General features: G+C 40.2%; 2 non-coding genes across 2 annotated transcripts; both read left to right on the top strand.

The window, feature by feature from the left end:
• The first annotated feature begins 1,022 nt into the window (after nucleotides 1-1,022).
• On the top strand, nucleotides 1,023-1,095 carry TRNAM-CAU (transfer RNA methionine (anticodon CAU)). The gene has a single exon. It is a non-coding gene; the product is annotated as a tRNA-Met (tRNA).
• Nucleotides 1,096-7,789: 6,694 nt separating this feature from the next.
• On the top strand, nucleotides 7,790-7,862 carry TRNAA-AGC (transfer RNA alanine (anticodon AGC)). Its single transcript has one exon. It is a non-coding gene; the product is annotated as a tRNA-Ala (tRNA).
• The last annotated feature ends 745 nt before the right edge of the window (nucleotides 7,863-8,607 follow it).

The following is an 8,607-nucleotide window of genomic DNA, read 5'->3' as shown; positions in this document are numbered from 1 at the left end:
GACTCACCTGAGCTTCTTAAAGTGCCTGGTACAATTGCAGTTCTTCAGTGAATATGTACTGAATAAATCAAAGGGAGATGATAGATTCAAAAGGGTTGCACAAGAACACTGTTCAGTATTTGGGAAGTCATAGATGTGGTGTTTGAAGGAGAAGAATGAGTCAAATTGCACTTGGAAATCGAAGTCCAGAAGGCTGGCACAGAGGAGGTTGGAAATTGGATATTTGGTGTATGGCTGAGTGGGCTGCTGTGAAGAAGAACAGGCAGAGAGATCATGAGCTGGAGCAGAGAAAGAGCTCACCTTTCGGAATCTAAAAATCTCCTTCTCTATTCAGGCTTTGCTACCTAGCAGCTCTGGGACCTTAGCAACATTACCTAATGAGTCTGAGCCTCCATTACACTGGAAAGGGCAGATTATGATACATAGTTTTGTTTTCAAAATTCAGTTGGACTTTATGATATAATCTCCACAAATCTCTTAGCATAATTAGTGGCACATCAGGCTAAAAAAGTCTGGGAAGACTTTTATTAAGTTCAGTCTGTGGTTTTTGTAGGGAAAATGTCTCCAGTCCTGTAGATGCAAGTAGAGATATAGAGTAAGGCAAAAGTGAGGACTGTAGACAAATTTAAGGACTATTTAATTGCTCATTCATTCATTTATTCAGTCAGTCAGTGAACTAATACGTGTTAACTGGGCACCTCCTATGTTTCTTTAACTAAGAAGACCATGGAAGCTGTCAGATTGACTGAGATCTCTGATGGCAGGAAAAAAAACACATCATTAGAACACAAGATCAAAAAAGACAAGCACTATTATCCCCAGTCCCACAGTCCACGTGGTCCCATCATTGAGTGAATACCAAAAAGCCATGGACACACTCCATAGCTCTTGGGCGAGAAGTTCTTTGGGTGCAGCACTGGTCTCTGGAGTTTTTTTCAAGTAGCATTGATTGTATTCTTTAAAGATTTGGAATTGATAAAGCATGAATATGTTTTCCATTAAATACAAAGAAACTTCAAGTTGCCCTCTTAGCGCAGCAGGCAGCGCGTCAGTCTCATAATCTGAAGGTCCTGAGTTCAAACCTCAGAGAGGGCAGGTCTTTTTCCTGTCGTCACACTTGGACTGGACTAATATTATCTTGATAAAAATAAAGGATATTTCAGGTGCATTAAGAAAAACAACACATAATAAAATTAACAAATGCAGCTGGATGAGGATTCGAAGACTGATACATTTGATGAGGATAGTGAAATCAGTTTTGTACTTTGTTTGGATTCCAGGTGCTTTGAGTAGAATGAGCAGAGAAGAGATTTACATTACACCAGAAACTGCAAGCTATACTATATTTTTTCTTCCTCTCCATCAGATGAAACATCAGGAGAAATTTCTCTTCCAACTTTGTCTCTGAATGTTGCCCAACCACACTTAAGGGGTGGAAGAAGTGTAAAACCATTGATTCTTTTAATCATCCAACAAATATTTCTTTCATCTGTATCTTATTAATGGGATGTTCTGGATACAGTAATTCAAGAATGATTAAAATTCAGAAATTCTCTCCCTCCTGGAGCTACATCCCAGTTGAGAGGAGTGAGAGAAACAGAAAAGAAGCAAATAAGAATAATGCATAATAAGCTAAGTGATGATGTTCACTGTGGGATAATCATTAGGTAGTAAAGGGGGTCTGGAGTGTGGAGGTGGCACATTCAGCTTTCAGGGAAAGAATGAAGAAAGTTGTCACCTTGAAGATACCTTCTAGTCTCTCCATCCTTCTCACTTGATGAAGTCTTGTGCCCAAAGGTTTTCTAACACTGTCATTAATTTTTATTTATCAAGGCAACTGGGGATTATGAGAGCTTTTTGGACATATGGTGGGCTTAGTTGGATGAACAGTGGTACCTGATAAATCCTTCACCTGTTTCTTCATGTGGAAAATGAGAACTAAGGGATTCTCTAGGTGGATTCTCAGCACCTAGAGCAGAGTCACAGTAATAGGAACTGAGTAGTAAGTATTAGCTACTCCTTTGGTTGCCTTTTCCCTGTGGAATGTTGGCCTTTTACACAGAGCTTGTATCACAGTGTACATGAGAAGCTTACAGAATGGATTTACAGGTTGAGGTAGAATGCACCAGGGTTCTCTTCTAGGAAAAAAATAACCTTCCTTTAAAGTTTCTCATAGTACCTGTGTAAGAAAAGAACACTATACTAGCTTGAAAAATTGAGTGTTCTCTGGGGAAAGCAGGAAGTCCCGCTGTGGAAGAGCATAATCTGAGCATATGGCAGAGTCTGAGTACACAGGTGAGTGCTCAGGAGACCAAAATGGTTAAGCAGTGAATCTGACCAGAAGGTCCATGGTTGAGAGAAACAACTTGGTTTCATACCCACGATTTGAAAGGCATATGTGCCAGAGTTGCTGTCTACTGGCCTCAAAAAGAAGGAAGGAAAGAAACTTATTCTGTCTTTCATAATTGAGAAAGACTTTTTCCATTATTTCTGACTCAAAAATCTCAAAATTTCTGACAGATAGTTAGACTGAGAAGGGATTCTGACCCGTAGAGCATCAGTGTTTTTGTTGTTGATCTTTCCTGACCACTCCTTAATTTCTTCAAAATTAAATGCTGAGTAAAAGCCCTGAGTTCCGGTTTCCAAACATCCTTTTAAAATTCTTCCTCCTCCTCTCACTAACTTATCCTTGTCCCAGGATCCTAGTGTCTTACTAAGCCAATGCTATCTGCTCTGGAAGAATGGAGGCGGAATCAAGCCCTACCCAGCGACCTGGGCCACACTTGGAGGGGATAATGGTACAGATGTGAGGCCCAGAGAGGCTGCCACTCCTCCTCTTCCTAGATGGCCATATTTCCAAAATCAGGTAACAGTTGCAACCATGATTTATAGTGAGGTACATAACATGCGAGAGAGTTCCGAAATTGCAAGTGCATCCCAACCCAGCTGGGAACTTCACTTGCCTTCTGGCAATTCAAGATAGTGAAATTGTTTCAGAGCTAAATGATTCACATGGCAACATACTATAGGTCTCGCTTTCTCCACATTCCCTGACAGAAAGAGAAGAATTCACTGTGCTTTTGCTTATTTCATGTTTGAGATGTTCTTCCCTCAGTTGAATCCTCTTCAACGGCAGTGAAGCAACCCTGTAGTACAGGGTTAGACCTATACACCTGGTCAGGGCACACGTCTAGAATGACCACAGACCAAAAGAGGGTTAGAGTACGGGAATTAGGTCAAATATTAGCACTCCTGCCTTGCACTTGGAGCAAATCTAAAAGACAACTGTATTCTCCAGTTTTACATCTTCATTTCTTCTTGAGATGTACCTCCAATCCTCACATCTCCTCTCCTGAACTCAATTCCAGGAAATGTTGGCCCTCTTTAAAAAATAGCATATACATTTCTGTTTCTTTTCTTATTTCACACACAACACTGCAGAGAGAGCTCAGTGTTTGACCAATACTTCTTGTCAACGGGCTATAGACAGGGAGGAAATCCAGAAAAATGCTGTGGAGAGAGTGAGCGTCATCCATATGGGGTGTGCTGGGCATTTTCATCTAAAATTCTAGTTTTTGTCTAGTGAGTAGGTGGACCATCCACTCCTGTTTTGTAGACAGAATAATCATGGTAAAAGGTAGACCTCTCCACTACTTTGAATTGGGATTTTTGGGGTCATTTAGCCTGGGAATAAACATGGAAATCTGGTGAGGCACACCTACAGAGACAAGATGTACAGGACAATTTGTGAGTCGGAGGTCTCTGAGTAGCATTATCGAGAAGGAGATCGTAAAGACCCAGACTGTTAGAAAAACAGAAGACCGTAAAAGCAGAGGAATTCTTAGAGAGCCCTCCCAGAAGAGGAGCACAACCTTGCTTTAGTTCTTTCTTATGGAGATCACGTACCTATCCTGCTGGGACCCAAACAGCACAGTACTTGCAATGACAGCACAGATCAAAATGTTTAGAAATGTCTGAAAAATTATGAAACAACCAGGTGGTATTTAATTTCTACACATAGGACCCAAGGTAGAATTTCTTCTCTTTTCAGAGGCAGTTATAATCTGATTAAAATATGGAAAATATCCCAGTAGGCAATGTTGGGAATGTATTTTATTCTCATTAGTGATCAGAACCTGATGAGGCCGAAAAAACATGAAGAGAAAGAGGGTCGTGATTCTGCCATGCTGAGCTGGAGAAAAGTCCTTGCATTTTGCTATTCACTGAAATTATTTCCTCTCTTTTAACCTGAGCTAAAGCTCCTTCAGACGTGAAAAGTCCTATGGATGATGTGCTTTGAGACACTGTGAATGGGTTGTCCTTCAGCAAACTCAACTTTTGGTTAGGCCAGTGGTGCATGACTTTGAAATGAGCTGAGAAATTTCTTATGTTTTGGCTCTGCTGTGCATATCTGGTAACCAGGCTCTGTGTGGGCTAGTTTTCTAGCTGTCTACAGAGACCCTTTCTTCAGCTGCCAACTGTTTACTAATATGTCTTCTAATCTTGGCTCAGACTTAGTAAGATGTCTGCTTCTTGGAACTCAGTCCCCAAATCAAATGTCACTTTGCTACAGAGACCACTTCCCTTGTGAAAACCATATACTCAGTATTACCACATCAACTTATTCCATCTTCCTCATAATCACTGTGTGCTTTAGAAGGTGTCTTAGGAAGTTTTTCTTTCTAAATTTTCTATCTCTTCTCTAAAATATGAGATTCTTCAGACTCAAATCACTGTTTCAACCTCACTATATCCTCATTGCCTAGAGTTAAGCCATAAAATATGGTTTCTAATTTGAAATGCAGGTAATAGGTAGGGATAGGGAATAAGCAGATCAAATACAAATTAATAGTTCAATAAACCATTCTATTTTATTTGCAAAATGTTAACCTCTGCATCTGCCAATTTATTTCTCTTTCTTTGTTCCTTATCCAATGTTTTGAATTTTACTGATGAATGGCAATTTGTTTATAATGTATAATTTTTATTTTCCCCAATCAGAATTTTCTATTTTATAATTAGGGAATAACAAATGAAGATTTAAGGGACCACAAATGTTTAGGACTCCCCTTATAACCCAGTCACAGCTAATAACCATTTGAACATTGGGTGAAAACTAGAACAGATTTCGAAGCGTGGTTTCCTTTGCATACATTTTCTTTTAACCGTTTTCTTCTGCACAGATCCTTAATTTCCACTTTTTTTCTGTTCTATAACATGAAGCCCTGAAATAGCCCCTCTATCTTCGGCTTATTCAGGAGAGTACCAGGATGCAGAGGGCTGGAGGATTTGACTAATGAGACCTGTGAGAATTCTTACACTAGATAGAGCAGAAATCTCTAACATTCTGTGAGCTCAGAAGCTAGACAGAGGATGGAGAGATAGTAGTCACATCCAGAATCGTGACAGTGTAGACAGAGCAGTAGCCCTTTCAGGATAAAGTATCCTTGAAAACACTTTGCTCTTTGTGGACCAGTCACCAAAATGATGACATATCTGATTACGGGTTGTAGGATTCCAACTTTGCCTCCTTGATTTTCTCTTAGGGAGTGGAAGGGAGATGAAGTGCTGTTTCATTTCTTATTTACATGTTACTATAGTGACCCCCAGATGGATTTCCGAAGGTTAGCTTGTCCAGAGCGTTCTCTCTGAAGATCAGACCGTGCTGCTGCTTCCCCTTAAAGCCTGGATGAAAGGAGGCATCTGCAGGCTGGGGAATGCACCATAGTGGTTCCTAGAGATTCTGTCTTTCCATTTGTTATCTCGCCGAGCCTTTGAGAGAAGGATAACAATAACTGGGGCCTTGGAATACAGCCTAAGAAAGATTAAAAAGGAATGAAAAAAGAATCCACTTACAAATACTCTACTCGAATGTTTGCACAAAGTCATTTTGCCTGGAAAGTCCTATCTTACTGCAATGAATATATTCCATTCCTACCTTCCTTTTTATGCCCCAAGAAGCCTGTTATCACAGATGAAATGAGCAAATCGGCAGGTGGCAAAAGACCTTCACTAAATTTTCTCATCAGATCTTGATAGCAGTTTCCGGAGAGGCAAACAATACTCTACATACAAGGGCTCTTTCAGCACCATATGACTGAAATTGTACTAAGGGTTTATTAATTGTATGTAAGTTGTTTGATTTAGCTTTGCAGCTATCCTAAATGTCATTTTTCTCGTTTTACGGATAAGCCTGAAGCTCAGAGGAACTGAAACATTTTTCTCAAGTCACAAGTCTGTAAGGAGCAAAATCAGATATGGAAAGCAGATTTTTTCAAATTAAAAATGTAAGCTTCTCCTTTAACCGAGTTCATAGCCTCACGATCTGTTTTTCTACATGCCAGTTGATTCATTCATTCACTCACTCATTCATAAACAAATGCTTATAAATGAGTGAATTTATTCTTCCTTTCATCAGATATTACATCAAAAATCACTTCTGTGTCTGCCACCTGGGTTTAAGACTTCTAAGTGCCTTTGACTCTTTTTTTCTCCCCCAAATCTCCACGTCCAGTCTTTTGACAAATGCCGTATATCTTTCCTGCACAACCTCTCTAGAATCTTTTCTTTTTTCTCATTTATCTATTCCTTTATCCATTCTATGATTATGGAAGACGTATCCTGTGCCAGGCTGCGTATTGGCCACTGGAGATGCAGTCTCATGCTACTGCTAATCTTAGGAGCTAACAGGATACACTTCAATCTTTTAGCATCTCTATAACTTCTTTTCCTTTCTTTATAATTCTTGTTTACCCATTTCCAAGTTCTTAGGCATTCAAAATTAAAACTCTCTCCTAAAATTTACTTTGATTATGTATGCCATCTGTTTGGATTTTTTTCAAAGGTTATTAAGCCTCCACAATGTTCTCCTCAACATATCTCCATGTGTCTATGCTTTTAAATTATTATTTACATGCATGTCTATTTTACACACACACACGCACACACCACTCCAGTTGAACAGGTATATTTCTTAACACAGGAATTCCCATATCCTGTGTTCACTCCATCTTATGTTCGGTTCTCATCTGCACCCCTCAGTTTCCATGTTTTATTCCTTCACTCTAATATGATCTCGCCTCTTATTTCCCATGGCTCTTGTCTGTAATATTTTCTATTTATTGCTGTTCTCAAGCGGTGTGGATATGTAATTGCTAAATGACGCTCCTTCCCAGGAAAGGAGCATTTATCTCTAGACTTAGGCCAACCTTGAGTTTCTGAAGTGTAGTGATCATCACACTAGTCTAACACAGGAGAGGTCCTGGATTCGAAACCAAGCAAAACAAGGAGCCCTTTCTTTATGCCTTCCAGAATCCAGGAGAAATCACCATACCACCTTCTTCTAGGAGGCCCCACGTTAAAATAATTAGTGATAATCCCATTTGTGTCACTGTCTCTTGGTTTTGTTTTAAAAGCAAGTAATCATCTGGAGATTGCTGTGCTACATTAGCAAGGCTGTTCTGAATGAGTTCGCTCAAGTGGGACATGTTCTCTACTGTCCATGAAAATTTGAAATGGGAAATGGTGTCAGTGCTAGAGTTTTCCCATGGCGACTTCCTCCTCCTTTTGCTCACAGAGGAATAGATAGCCACTGTGGTCTTGCCTCGAGTCTTCTTTGAGAAGATGTGCCCTTAGTAGAGTCCTGGATTTGTATTAATGGCCTTGACATTTCCTGTATTTGGGGCTGCCCAGAAATCAAAAAGTGGAGACTGGTACACTGAAAAACTGGAGAAACAAAGAAAAAAAAAAAGGCTAAGGAGGCATTAGGGAAAAAGGAACAGCAGGCCATGGGGAATTAGCTCAGGTGGTAGAGCGCTCGCTTAGCATGTGAGAGGTGGTGGGATCGATGCCCACATTCTCCAAGTTATCCTATTTAGTCCTCTGATCCCCAAAATCTTAGGGAATTTGGACCCTAGTCTCGTTTATGACCACCAATAGGCAAGGATGAGAAAGGGCTGCTCTAGCTTTCCCTGGCATTCAGTAATTGACCTACTCTCAATTTATAATTCGTTTTCTGTTTCTTCAGAGGGGCTGTGATCCCAAGAGACATACCCAATTGCTCTTTTTCTCCCTTTTTCATCTGCAGATTGGCCCTAAATGCAGCACAGTCCTGAGGACAGCATGGGGTAAATAATGCCCCAGTTTTCTTATCAGTGGACTGAAAGAGGGAGCTACAGGTAACCAGAAAACATTGGAAAGACACTGTGAAAAGCAAACAACAAAGTTGTTTGTGAACTCCTCGATGTGCCTGAGAATTGTGAAGAAATGTCTCTGATCCTAAACAACATGCCATAGACTTTGAAACACGAAGTAACCTACAATCCACTGTCCAAGCCCACACTGGCCACTGGGTTGCATACACACCAGAGATCTCCAAATAGTATGGTAAAGGCTTTGAAAATGGAATCGACTTTGAAACTACTACACATAGAAGGCTGGTCAGTACTTGGAACTTGGAGTTTCAAAACTCATAGACAAAAGCTGATAAACCTGAAAAGATAGAGATGGAGACTCCACTCTCTTCTAGCCTCTGCCTCCATCTTTCTTTCTGCATCTCTAGATGTGTGTCCCTCAGCTTCTCCTTTTATTGGGAGTAGCTATCATTGG

The sequence above is a fragment of the Equus asinus genome, chromosome 8 (genome assembly GCF_041296235.1).
Source record: "Equus asinus isolate D_3611 breed Donkey chromosome 8, EquAss-T2T_v2, whole genome shotgun sequence".
NCBI classification, from domain to species: Eukaryota; Metazoa; Chordata; class Mammalia; order Perissodactyla; family Equidae; genus Equus; species Equus asinus.
The sequence above is the reverse complement of the archived record's forward strand: the minus strand, read 5'-3'. Positions and strand labels throughout refer to the sequence as shown.